Genomic DNA, 13,583 nt, shown 5'->3' on the forward strand with positions numbered 1-13,583 from the left:
TATTATTATTAGGGTTTAATGAAGCGAGTCCATCCAAGGAGAGAGATTCCGCCCCAGTCGCTGCGTCAGCTGCAGGACATCTTCCCTTCTCTCCCCTGGTTTATCAGCAGCAAAACTGCCACCGACTTCCCCTCTGCGTGCCTGGATTCCCATGGAGCCAGCCCACAGTTCCTCCACTCTGCCCCACCCTGCGTTCCTTCCCCCTCAGTGGGTGCGTGTGGATGGGAATCACCCTGGGATGGGTTCCAAGACACGCCCCCATTCCATCCGAGGATCAGCGACTGGCATGTGCTATTGCAACCTTCCCGCCCTATTGTAACTCCTGTGGAGGTGCCGATACAACTCCTCAGTTTCCTTGGATTGTACCCACAGTTTCCTGTCCGCAGGGTCCCCAGTCATGTTCCCACCCCTCCACTGACCTCTGGGACCTCCCCTCCAAATCCTTCTGTGACCCCCAACCCCCACAGTGACCCCCCTGGACTGCTTCAGGACCATGCCCCTTTGTGAGCCCACCCAGTCTCAGGCCATGCCCACCCCCATCCCCCGTCTTGGGCTCTGCTCCCAGAAGCCCCCAGGATCCTCGGGACCCTCCCAGGACACCCTCCCCAGACCTTCTGGGACCTTCCACAACCCTACCCCAGGAACCTCCCCCAGGGGACGCTCCGTTACCCTCCCCAAGACCCCCTCTTGTACTCCCGCGTGGAACCCTCAGAACCACCCCAATGGGACCCTCCCTGGGACCTTCCAGGACCCCCTAAGAACACTTCTCGTGACCCATCGGGCCCCCCAGGACCCACCCCATGGGACCACCGGGACCCGCCACCCAGGACCCTCTCTCGGGACTCCCACATGGGACCCCGAGAACCCCCCCCATGGAACCCTCCCCTTGATCCCTTGGGACCTTCCGGGACCACCCCATGAAACCCCCATGACCCCCCACGGAACCCCCCCTAGCATCACCCTATGGGACTCCCAGAACCCTTTGATGGGACCTCCCTCCCAGGAAGACCCCAGGACCTGCCAGGACTGTCTCGGTTTTGAAAGACAGGTGTCTACTAAGGAAGGCAGAGGCCCCCCCTTGAAGTGGCAGATATAACCCCTTTTCCCTCCAAGTTATTATATTTTGAAATCAAGGGCCTTTAGGCAAAGATGTGGGAAATAGGAATAACAGTTCTTTACTCTATATATATATGTGTATATAACCAGTCAAACAAAACAACAACAACTGTGGCAGTAACAGCAATCACAAACCCAGTCCCAGCCTTCTCGGCTGTCAGGCCCTTTCCCCTCGGGTGCAGTTTTGCTCGCAGCCGGCAGGGGCGCTGGCGGCTCCCGGTGAGCAGGGCAGGTGCGATGGTTCCCCCGCGGCTGCAGGGGGCGCTCCGGAGCGAGCTCGGGACACACGCGGCACCGGTGCTCCGGGGATCCCGGGAAGGGATGGGACAAAGGCTTCACAAACCCCTGGGCAGCCGATCCCGGACTCTCAGGAACAGCAGGCTGGAACGGCAGAGACGGACGCAAATCCCGGGTGGCAGGCGAGATGTATCCAGATGGGAGAACCCCACGGAGGCCCAGGCAGGCAGGGCGAGCAGGGCTACAGCGTAGCGAAAGCTCGAAGCAGCAGCGGGGCAGGGCAGCCACAGCCCGGTCTCCAGCAGGGCAGGGAAAGCGGCTTTTGGGGTCCCGGCGTTGCTTCCAGCAGAAAGAAAGAACGGCCAAAAAGAAAGAAGCAGCAGCTCCTTTCTCTGCAGCTTCTCTCTCCGGACGCTCAGAGCGAACTGACCCCACACCCAGGTGTAGACAAAGGAGTAGCCAGGTCCGCCCCACTCCCCTTTTGTCTTTCTTAAGTACAGCTATTTGTCCCCTAGCAACATGCATATGGGAGAAAATTCCTTTAACAGGAAAAAAAACAGACTAAACTAAAACCCCAACATTATCCACCCCGAATTTTTTCCCATACTAACATGTTACATGAAACTTAACTTTTTTTTAACTATATAAATCTATGCATTACCCAAATTATATACAAATATACATGCTGATACTGATACAAGTACAGAGCCATGGGTGGTTCACCCTAAAACAAGGTCCCCTTGAGGTAAGCATCGGGTCTCTCCACCCTTTTGCATCACCCACCAGGTGCAACCTGGTTCCTGAGCAAAAACAACCCCACGGATGGGTTTGTCTTTGCTCAAGGCAGACTTTACCCAAACAGTTTTTCCAAGCATACCTCTCATGTGCACCACTGGAACCTTATCCCCGTCTGTTGTTTGTAGGGGTTCAGATTGGGCAGGGCCTGCTCGGCTGGTGGAACCTCGAGTGTTAACTAACCAGGTGGCTCTTGCTAAATGCATCTCTCAGTTTTTGAAAGTCCCCCCACCCAGTGCCTTCAAGGTGGTTTTAAGCAGTCCATTACACCGCTCAACCTTCCCAGCTGCTGGTGCATGGTAAGGGATGTGGTACACCCACTCTATGCCATGTTCTCTAGCCCAGGTGTTTATAAGGCTGTTCTTGAAATGAGTCCCATTGTCAGACTCGATTCTCTCAGGGGTGCCATGCCTCCAAAGGACTTGCTTTTCCAGGCCCAGGATGGTGTTCCGGGCAGTAGCGTGAGGCACAGGGTAGGTCTCCAGCCATCCAGTGGTGGCTTCTACCATTGTGAGCACATAGCGCTTGCCTTGGCGGGTTTGAGGCAGTGTGATGTAATCAATCTGCCAGGCCTCCCCATACTTGTATTTGGACCATCGCCCACCATACCACAGAGGCTTCATCCGCTTGGCCTGCTTGATCGCAGCGCATGTCTCACAATCATGGATAACCTGGGAGATACTGTCCATGGTTAGATCCACCCCTCGGTCTCGTGCCCACTTATAGGTGGCATCTCTGCCCTGATGACCTGAGGCATCATGGGCCCATCGAGCTAGGAACAATTCTCCTTTATGTTGCCAATCCAAGTCTATCTGGGACACCTCTATTTTCGCAGCCTGATCTACCTGTTTGTTGTTATGATGTTCTTCATTAGCCCGGCTCTTGGGGATGTGAGCATCTACATGACGGACCTTCACGGATAGCTTCTCTACCCGAGTGGCAATGTCTTTCCACTCTTCAGCAGCCCAGATTGGTTTTCCTCTGCGCTGCCAGTTTGCCTTATTCCACCTTTCCAGCCAACCCCACAGAGCATTGGCTACCATCCATGAATCAGTGTAGAGGTAGAGCTTTGGCCACTTCTCTCTTTCAGCTATGTCCAGAGCTAATTGGACAGCTTTGAGCTCAGCAAATTGGCTCGATCCACCTTCTCCTTCAGTAGCCTGTGCAACTTGTCGTGTGGGGCTCCATACAGCGGCTTTCCATTTCCGGCTAGCGCCTACAATTCGGCAGGAACCATCGGTGAAGAGGGCGTATTGTCTTTCACTCTCTGGTAGCTCGTTATATGGTGGGGCTTCTTCGGCACGTGTCACCTGCTCCTCTTCTTCTTCAGAAGATAACCCAAAAGTCTCACCTTCCGGCCAGTTCGTAATTATTTCCAAGATCCCAGGGCGACTTGGGTTTCCAATTCGGGCGCGCTGCGTGATGAGGGCAATCCATTTGCTCCAAGTAGCGTCGGTGGCGTGATGCGTGGAGGGAACCTTTCCTTTGAACATCCACCCCAGCACCGGTAGTCGGGGTGCCAGGAGGAGTTGTGCCTCTGTGCCGATTACTTCTGAGGCAGCCTGGACTCCTTCATAAGCTGCCAGGATTTCCTTCTCTGTGGGAGTGTAGTTGGCTTCAGATCCTCTGTAGCTTCGGCTCCAGAATCCCAGTGGTCGGCCCCGAGTCTCACCAGGCACCTTCTGCCAGAGGCTCCAGGACAGACCATTGTTCCCGGCTGCAGAGTAGAGCACGTTCTTCACCTCTGGTCCTGTCCTGACTGGGCCAAGGGCTACGGCGTGAGCAATTTCCTGTTTGATCTGAGTGAAGGCTTGCTGCTGTTCAGGGCCTCAGTGGAAATCATTCTTCCTGCGGGTAACCAGGTAGAGAGGACTCACGATCTGGCTGTACTCGGGAATGTGCATCCTCCAGAAACCTATAGCACCTAGGAAAGCTTGTGTTTCCTTCTTGTTGGTCGGCGGAGACATTGCTGTGATCTTATTGATGACCTCAATGGGAATCTGACGTCGTCCATTTTGCCACTTTACTCCCAGGAACTGGATCTCTCGGGCAGGTCCCTTGACCTTGCTCTTCTTGATGGCAAAACCAGCTTGCAGGAGAATTTGAATTATTCTCTCTCCTTTCTCAAACACTTCGGTTGCGGTGTTCCCCCACACAATGATGTCATCAATGTACTGCAGATGTTCTGGAGCCTCACCCTTTTCTAGTGCAGTCTGGATCAGTCCATGACAGATGGTGGGACTGTGCTTCCACCCCTGGGGCAGTCGGTTCCAGGTGTACTGCACGCCCCTCCAGGTGAAGGCAAACTGAGGCCTGCACTCTGCTGCCAGAGGAATGGAGAAGAATGTATTGGCAATGTCAATAGTGGAGTACCACTTCGCTGCTTTGGACTCCAGCTCGTACTGGAGCTCCAACATGTCTGGCACGGCAGCGCTCAACGGTGGAGTCACTTCATTCAGGGCACGATAGTCCACAGTCAATCTCCATTCTCCGTCAGACTTGCGCACAGGCCAGATGGGGCTGTTGAAGGGTGAGTGGGTCTTGCTGACCACCCCTTGACTCTCCAGCTCGCGGATCATCTTGTGGATGGGGATCACAGCATCTCGATTTGTCCGATACTGCCGGCGGTGCACTGTCGAGGTGGCAATTGGCACTCGTTGCTCTTCCACTTTCAGGAGCCCAACTGCAGAAGGATTCTCAGATAGTCCAGGCAGGGTGTTCAATTGCCTAATGCCCTCTGCCTCCACAGCAGCAATCCCAAATGCCCATCTGAGTCCTTTTGGGTCTTTGTAGTAGCCATTCCGGAGGAAGTCTATGCCCAGAATACACGGGGCCTCTGGGCCGGTCACAATCGGATGCTTTTGCCACTCCTTCCCAGTCAGGCTCACCTCAGCTTCCAAAAGGGTCAACTGCTGTGATCCCCCAGTCACCCCAGCGATGGATACAGGTTCTGCCCCCACATGTTCCGATGGCATTAAAGTACACTGTGCCCCAGTATCAACCAATGCATCATATTTTTGTGGCTCTGATGTGCCAGGCCATCGGATCCACACCGTCCAGAAAACTCGGTTCTCCCGTGCCTCTTCCTGGCTAGAGGCAGGGCCCCTCTAGCCCTGGTTATCATTCTTTCCCTGGGTGTACATGCTCGAGGTACCTTCAAGGGGATCCGACATATCATCTTCCTTTCTGTAATACCTGGCAGCTCGGTCATGGGAGGCTGAGGCTACCTTCACCTTAGCGGAACCCCCTCGGTTAGTGCCTCCCTCCTTGAGTTCACGCACCCGCGCTGCCAGGGCAGAGGTGGGTTTCCCATCCCACCTTCTCATGTCTTCCCCATGCTCACACAGGAAAAACCACAGCTCAGCTCGTGGGGTGTACCCTCTCTCTCTAGCAGGGGGACGATGGGCTCTGACTTGGGGGCCTGTGACTCGCACTGGTGCCACACTGACCCTCCTCATCTCCTCCCTCATCTCCTCCCTCATCTCCTCCCTCATTTCCTTCCTCATCTCCTTCATCTCCTCTTTGAGGTCCTGGACCACAGCAGAGACATGAGCTTTCAGCGGGCCATTGATCATGCTGTCATAATGCCTGAGCCTGTTGGCAACAGAGCCCACTGTTTCTCGGGTATTGTCAGCATCAATCGTTGCAATGAAGGTGGTGTATTGCGATGGCCCTAGCCTTGCCAGGTTCCACATCATCTGTCCTGTGCACTTGACCTTATCGGGGTCATTATCATGCTGTCCATCCTTCCCAAAGAGTACCTCTAATATTGCCACCTCTCTTAGCTGTTGGATCCCTTGCTCGAGTGTCTTCCACTGCATTCTATGATGATACTCCTGCATTCTTTCTTTGTGAATGAACCTTTCTCTCACACTCATTAAGAGCCGCTCCCAGAGAGAGAGAGGCCCTGGCTCCCTCACAAATATCTGGTCCACACCTGGGTCCTGGGTCAACGATCCCAGATACCTTGCCTCACCACTACCCAGTTGCACACTTGTGCCCATAAGGTCTCAAACCCGAAGCAGCCAGGTGGTATAAGGCTCACGCCCCCTTCGCACAATGTCGTTTCGCATAGCACGGAGACTGTCGTGCAACAGGGACTCAGTGATGACTTCTGGCTCTGGCTCTCCTGCTGGTTGTGAGGGCCCTGGTTGCCCATCATCATTAACTGGTCGTACTGATTTGGTCTTATACTTCCTCCTTTGCACAGGGGCGACTGCTGCTGGCTGTGGTTGTCCTTGTGGTTCAGCTGAAGCCTGGACGGTTGTAACATCCGTGGGTTCCACTGCTGCACCATCGGACTCACCCTCTTTGGGGCAGGGAGAGGGTTTTTCACTAGCTGAGGAGGTGTATTCCCTTAGCAATTGGCATATCTCCTGGCGCACCTGGCCCATCTCCTGGCACATCTCCTTGCACACCTGGCCCATCTCCTGGCATATCCCCTGGCGCACCTGACCCATCTCTTGGCACATCTCCTGCATCCCTTTTGCCAGTACCCCCACCCAGTTTGGGTAGTCCATTTCTGAGGTGGACTGTTGGGCAGTATCAGTCTGTGGGGCGGGATCTCTAGTGTCTGGGGCTGTGGCAGGCTCTGGCTCTGGGGTAGGATCTCTAGTGTCTGGGGCCGTGTCAGGTTTTGGGGTAGGAACTCTACTCTCTGGGGCCATGTCAGGCTCTGGGGCAGGATCAGGCTCTGGGGTAGGAACTCTACTCTCTGGGGCCATGTCAGGTTCTGGGGCAGGATCTCTAGTCTCTGGGGCTGGTGTCTGGGTAGATATCCAAGCCAATCTCAACTTACTCTTGAATGCTAAATAGAGTAGGCCTATCAGCAGCAGATGGTTAGTATTCAGAGGGAATTTAAACCCTTCGAAAATTGATGGGGTGGGCCCAAAGAACTGGTTGAGGGGTTGGGAGAAAACTTCCCCTGGTGTCATTTCCTCACAGAAAGTACCATTGTTAACATAACCCCAAAAACATGTGCTCAGTGTGTGATAGCTGTTTATCCATGTGCCCACATTCCGGAGGAAGTTAAAAACCCATGAATTCCTCACCTTCTCGACCCATAACACAAGCTGGATAACAGCAATGGTAGCCTTAGTCAGAGGACCCATATTCAAGTAAGGAGCTGCAAAGGGGAAGAATATAGCCACGGCTACATGCCACCTAAACCAGGGTAAACTAGACCACATAGTGCTGCCTAACAAAGTTCTAATATCCAGCACACAAAATAAAGTTATCGAGGAACTGTTATTCCTTTTTCACCTCTATCTCTTAATGCCCTCAGGCCCCACATTGGGCGCCAAGATCTGTCTCGGTTTTGAAAGACAGGTGTCTACTAAGGAAGGCAGAGGCCCCCCCTTGAAGTGGCAGATACAACCCCTTTTCCCTCCAAGTTATTATATTTTGAAATCAAGAGCCTTTAGGCAAAGATGTGGGAAATAGGAATAACAGTTCTTTATATATATATGTGTATATAACCAGTCAAACAAAACAACAACAACTATGGCAGTAACAGCAATCACAAACCCAGTCCCAGCCTTCTCGGCTGTCAGGCTATTTCCCCTCGGGTGCAGTTTTTCTCGCAGCCGGCAGGGGCGCTGGCGGCTCCCGGTGAGCAGGGCAGGTGCGATGGTTCCCCCGCGGCTGCAGGGGGCGCTCCGGAGCGAGCTCGGGACACACGCGGCACCGGTGCTCCGGGGATCCCGGGAAGGGATGGGACAAAGGCTTCACAAACCCCTGGGCAGCCGATCCCGGACTCTCAGGAACAGCAGGCTGGAACGGCAGAGACGGACGCAAATCCCGGGTGGCAGGTGAGATGTATCCAGATGGGAGAACCCCACGGAGGCCCAGGCAGGCAGGGCGAGCAGGGCTACAGCGTAGCGAAAGCTCGAAGCAGCAGCGGGGCAGGGCAGCCACAGCCCGGTCTCCAGCAGGGCAGGGAAAGCGGCTTTTGGGGTCCCGGCGTTGCTTCCAGCAGAAAGAAAGAACGGCCAAAAAGAAAGAAGCAGCAGCTCCTTTCTCTGCAGCTTCTGTCTCGGACGCTCAGAGCGAACTGACCCCACACCCAGGTGTAGACAAAGGAGTAGCCAGGTCCGCCCCACTCCCCTTTTGTCTTTCTTAAGTACAGCTATTTGTCCCCTAGCAACATGCATATGGGAGAAAATTCCTTTAACAGGAAAAAAAACAGACTAAACTAAAACCCCAACAAGGACCCACCCTGGGGCCCCTGACCTCTCCCCAGACCCATAAAGGCCTCATCGAGACCACCAAACTGACCCCCTCGACCCCTAATGCATAACCCACATCCCCCTCAGAACCCCCAGACCACCCCAGGGCCACCCCAAGAACTCACATGACCAACCCACATCGCATTATTGACATCCTGCTTGTCCAGTTGTTCTAAGACCACATAGCCATCCTCGTCCTCCATGTGATGGCAGAGCTGGGGAGGCACAGGCTGGGGACACGGGGGTGGTGACACTGGGCTGGGCACACGGGGAAGGGGACAGGAAGTCAAAGCACCTCTGTCTGCTGGCACTGGCCCAGTGTGGTGTGAGCTGGTAGCGGGACCAGAGCTTCCTGCCCCCACCGCAGCCCGACAGCTACTGGGGAGGCTGGCCCTGATGCCCTGGTGAGGGACACTGAGGGGCTGGGTTTGTCTCCAGACGAAAGAAAACCGGCATACATGAATCAGGGGAGATGGAGAAGCAGAGGTTAAATGATTTGCTAAGGAGCTATTTGTTAAAAGCAATGCATACAGCTTGCTCAACACTTATTGTGCCTACCAAAGCAGGATGAGAAGATAGAAGACTATTGATAAAGAGAAAGAATCTTAACCAAAGATCCTGTTTTCAACCTAAAACTAACTTAAACCAGCCTTGAAGTTTGGACTTGGGCCAGGGACATAAAGAGCATGCGCAGGGAAGTAAGGTGAAAAGTTCAGAAGGAGGAAGACCCTTTACTTCATCTGAGGAAGACCCTTATTCCATCCCAGAGCCCCTGCCCATGACCACCAGACGACACTGCGCAAGCGCAACGTGGATGTAAATGACTTTTGGGCTCATTGTAATATGAGGCGAGGCTAGGCGGGGCTAAGTAATGAATATGTATAGGCGTATTGGGAAACTCAATGAATATGGAACTTGTAACCCGATATATATCAAGCTGAATGCAGCTGTGGGCACGCATGACTTTGGAGGAATTATCCCCCATGCACCCCAGCACTGAAATAAACATGCCTACCAACTTTACTACTTATTCCAGTAGTGGAGTCTTTTCCGCATATCATATGGGGCTGCTCCCCATGGGGGAAAGGACAAGGAGCTGCAGCATGAGCTATTGCGAGAGAAAAACCACTCCTTTACCCCTGGAAAATTGTGAGAAGAAAAGATCAAAATGTTTGTCCTGATCTCTAAGAGATCTGACTGTGACCCCCATTCCCCTGGGCCACTGTGGAGGTCACTGCCTGTTTGGACTCAATTTATCCGTCGGATTGCAAACGCCAACAGACACTGAGCACCGACGAACACCCACCACTGCCTGTGTCGCGCCCCAATGGATCTAGCAGGGGCTGGAAGCTCCATGGAGCAGCTCAAGGCCTGCTCCACACTCGCCCCTGCAAGCCCGGGATGGTGATGCATGAAAGGCAAGGACAAAACACCTTTCAACCAGTTTGGTTAAAAAGGGATGTTTATTTTCAGCGCTGGGCGGACACGCGGGATGTCTCCCAAAGGCGCGTGCGCCTTTCCGCAGCTTCTAGCTCTCTACTGATCCACAAAAATCATGCATATTCTAAGGTGCCTGTGCATATTTATTACCTATCACTGCCCATTCCCCACTCGGTATTATAATGAGTTTGCATGCTCATTACAGCTGCATAGTCCCTTTTCTTTATTGAGTCAGGGGTCGTAAACTGAGTCTGGGGACGCAGAGATGAAGGAGAGAGAAGTCTTCCTCCCCCCTAAACTTTTCACCTTCGCCTTGCTGCTAGGACTACCTGACCTGCTGGTCTCTTCATTTTTTGGTTTTGATTAGTTTCAGTGTTAAAATTCATAATGTATAGGTCTCCCCGGGTTGATTCTGAGTGTTATTCGAGGTATATCGGTTTCATTTAAATGTTACCAGATGTGTTGGTCCCGCTTTGGCTGGCTCTGAGTGTTACCAGATGTAAAACAATCAACCTTGGTTGACACTATCTGTCTTTATTGGTTACATTCCTAACTCCTAACTTCTAAGCTTTCTAAAAAGTCTCATAACTTGTTTCTCAACATTTAACTCTCTAGGCTCTAACTGAACACTATAGTTCATTCCCCCCTTTTCTATAAGCTTAGTAAATTCTTTTAGTACTACCCAGATTCTTCATCTTCATACCAAGTAAAAGTATCTCTTAAGGCCACACTATATGCTTTTGATAATGAGGTTTGAATCGCTACCCATCGTAATATTTTCCAATTCCAAATGAACATTATAATAGACATAATCAAACTTATGCTAACCAAAATCAATAAAACAATAATTGGATGAACTAACATATTGAGTATCCCAGTCGCTTTTGGTGACCATCCAAAGAGCACATCCCACCAGCAATGAGATGTGTCTATTTCCAACCGTTTAAAGACTCTCCATATAGTTTCTGCGTCATGGTGTATTGTGATCAGTCTTCTTCCCCATGTTCTTAATTTCTTCAAGAATTTCCTTTAAGTCTTCATGTTTCAACAGCTGCTTGACTAGAGTTAAATTCATCCCTATAGGCACAGGTGATATTTCCTGCACGATAGTCAGATTCACCTTTATGTATTGATGTGATACAACAGGTGCCTGATAGGAGAAGTCACAGCCTTCAATTCTGACAAAATTACATATGCACAGATTAGATTTGGTTTCATTTATGATCAATTCATCCACCACTATCGCGGGGCATGATGTCCTAAGACACGCACAGCCCTGGCTTATGTACACAAGCAAGGTTGTCTGATTGACCGAGTGAACTTCGAAGTGACAAATGCTCTGGTCTGTATCCAGGCAAGTATCTTGATCCTCATTTATATTTCCCTCACATATAAACCCCAATTGTTTCCTCATGGCACAAGACTCTATATTAATAGTCTTCCACTTCCCTTTAACTTTTCTCGCCCACTTTCTGTGTTCAGAGGGGTATAGGATGGTTCCTTCATGATTTAATCCTAAAGCAGTTATTGGGTGTATCAGACTCACTGGTGCATTATTTATAGTTAAAACAAAGGCAGTCACCATACTTGTTACAGGATCATAAGTAAAGTTAACTAAGACCCACCATGACTGGAGTTCTCTTACTAAGTCAGAGGCATTATCCCAAACAATTTTGAGAACCTCAGCAGGGAACGTGCCTTCACCACCTTCTCTGATGATTGATGCAGCTGCTGACTGCATCCATAATTGTGCTTGTACACACCCAAGGGCTAAGGATGTGTTCTCACTAGCTGTACCCATGGCATTTACTATTAGCCCATGATTTCATTCTTCTATATCTTCCCATCCTGGTAATATTTTAGATAATTTCCACTGACTAGTACCTAATGAAAGAAGATTGTAAAGGTTGTTGCAATTTAACTACATCATTACTGGTCGCAGTCAATTTGTTCATTAATACTTCTGAGTCCACCGTGTTCAAAATCCCCAGTCCTGTTCCTAGTATTCCTGTAAGGTCCCTTTTCTGTCTGAACGTATCAGGTGTACGCTTCTGTAACCAAGTGGTCCGATCTATAAAAGAAGTCTTCAGGAATGGGGTACAATCTGATTAGATATCTGAAGCATTCACCTGCATTGCCATCTCTACTCGCTTCAGAGACCATTCTGGGTTCAGTAATAATCTTTGGATCCCTACTCTATTAATAGCATAAGGTCCAATTCTGGTCATTATAGGCTGAACCATTTCCTTTGGGGTAGTTTGAGTGGTTGTGATTTCTTCCGGTGCTTGGGTTGGTGGGTTTATTCCAACCTCATCTTTCTGGGGATAAACACAATCTTGAGTAATATTATAATTGAAGTTATAACCCTTAACTGCACACCCCTCAACCTTCAGTCTATATTCAGGACAGGTAGATAAACACTTGTAACAACATCCGGAATCAATCCGCATTAGCTCCATAGGTTTTTGGTTGTAGCGATGGAATCCAGTCTGAACGAACGCATGTTTGCAGCCCTAAACATTTCTTCCTTGCCACACAGTTGCATCTATGACCTTCAACATCTGAGAGAGCGTTTTACAGGAGTAAGCGTCATAAGCCTTTCCTTGACAAAAATATCTCCCAGTTACACGATAACTCCCATGGTGGTTCGTTGGCTTTGGTTACAACCCCGGCTATAGTCATGAGAAATACAACTTTCCAGGCTAGCATTTCTGCCCAAAATCTACTCATCTTTCCCGAGTAAGTTTCAATTTCAGTTCTTTATCACTCAGTGTTGCTTTCCAAACGGCTTCCGGAGCTTTCTTTACTCGTGTATGATGAATCCAAGAGTTCTGTTCCTTAATCCTGATTGGAGTATTGGTGATGAGAAGCACCTGGAATGGTCCTTCCCACTGAGGTTCCAAGGTCTTTTCTGTAAAAGTCTTAACATACACATAATCTCCAGGTTGTATGTCGTGTACTGGGCTAATTCTCTGCTTCGAGTTCCAGCAAGAAGCTTTTCAATCTCTCTGAGTTGTTTATTCTGGGCCATCATATACCCGTGTACGGTCTCCTCCCCACTTGGGCTGGTGTTCCTTCTTGTACCCCATATGGCCTTCCACAGAGAATCTCAAAAGGACTCAATTTCTCTTTTGTTGTTGGTTTAGTCCAAATCTGCAACAATGCTAATGGAAGTGCCTGGGGCCAAGGTAATTTAGCTTTTTGTCCTAATCTCACAATTTGCTGTTTAATTAAATGATTCATTTTCTCCACCTGGCCACTTGACTGGGGGTGATAGGGGATGTGAAGTTCCCAATCTATACCCAAGGCGGCTAATTTGCTGTACAACCCTTGAAATAAAATGTGGTCCTCTATCTGAGGAAATTGTGGCTGGAACTCCAAAGTGTGGTATTATTTCTTGTAACAGCACTTTGGTGACTTCCCGCCCTTTGGCTGTTGTCCTGGGTTGCATTGTAGTCTATTACCATCCTCATGAGCTGTTGAAATCAGGTGGGGCAGTGTTTTCCTTGCCTCCTCCCCCCAGACTATCTTTCTGTTAATGGCCCATCAATGCCCTGCTGCATGACTCAAAGATAACTGCCTCCGGACTATCTTCTGTTAATGAGCCTAATCAATGCCTGGCCTCATGACTCATCATCTCATTGTGAGATGCTCCACCCAGAGGGAGGAACCAAGCATTCCATCCTGGATATAATCTGAGATTCTGAACACCAGAGACAACATTTCCACTGGATTCCCAGAGGACAGGAGCTACATAGCCACCACAGG

Source organism: Corvus moneduloides, chromosome 8 (genome assembly GCF_009650955.1).
Source record: "Corvus moneduloides isolate bCorMon1 chromosome 8, bCorMon1.pri, whole genome shotgun sequence".
Taxonomy (NCBI): domain Eukaryota; kingdom Metazoa; phylum Chordata; class Aves; order Passeriformes; family Corvidae; genus Corvus; species Corvus moneduloides.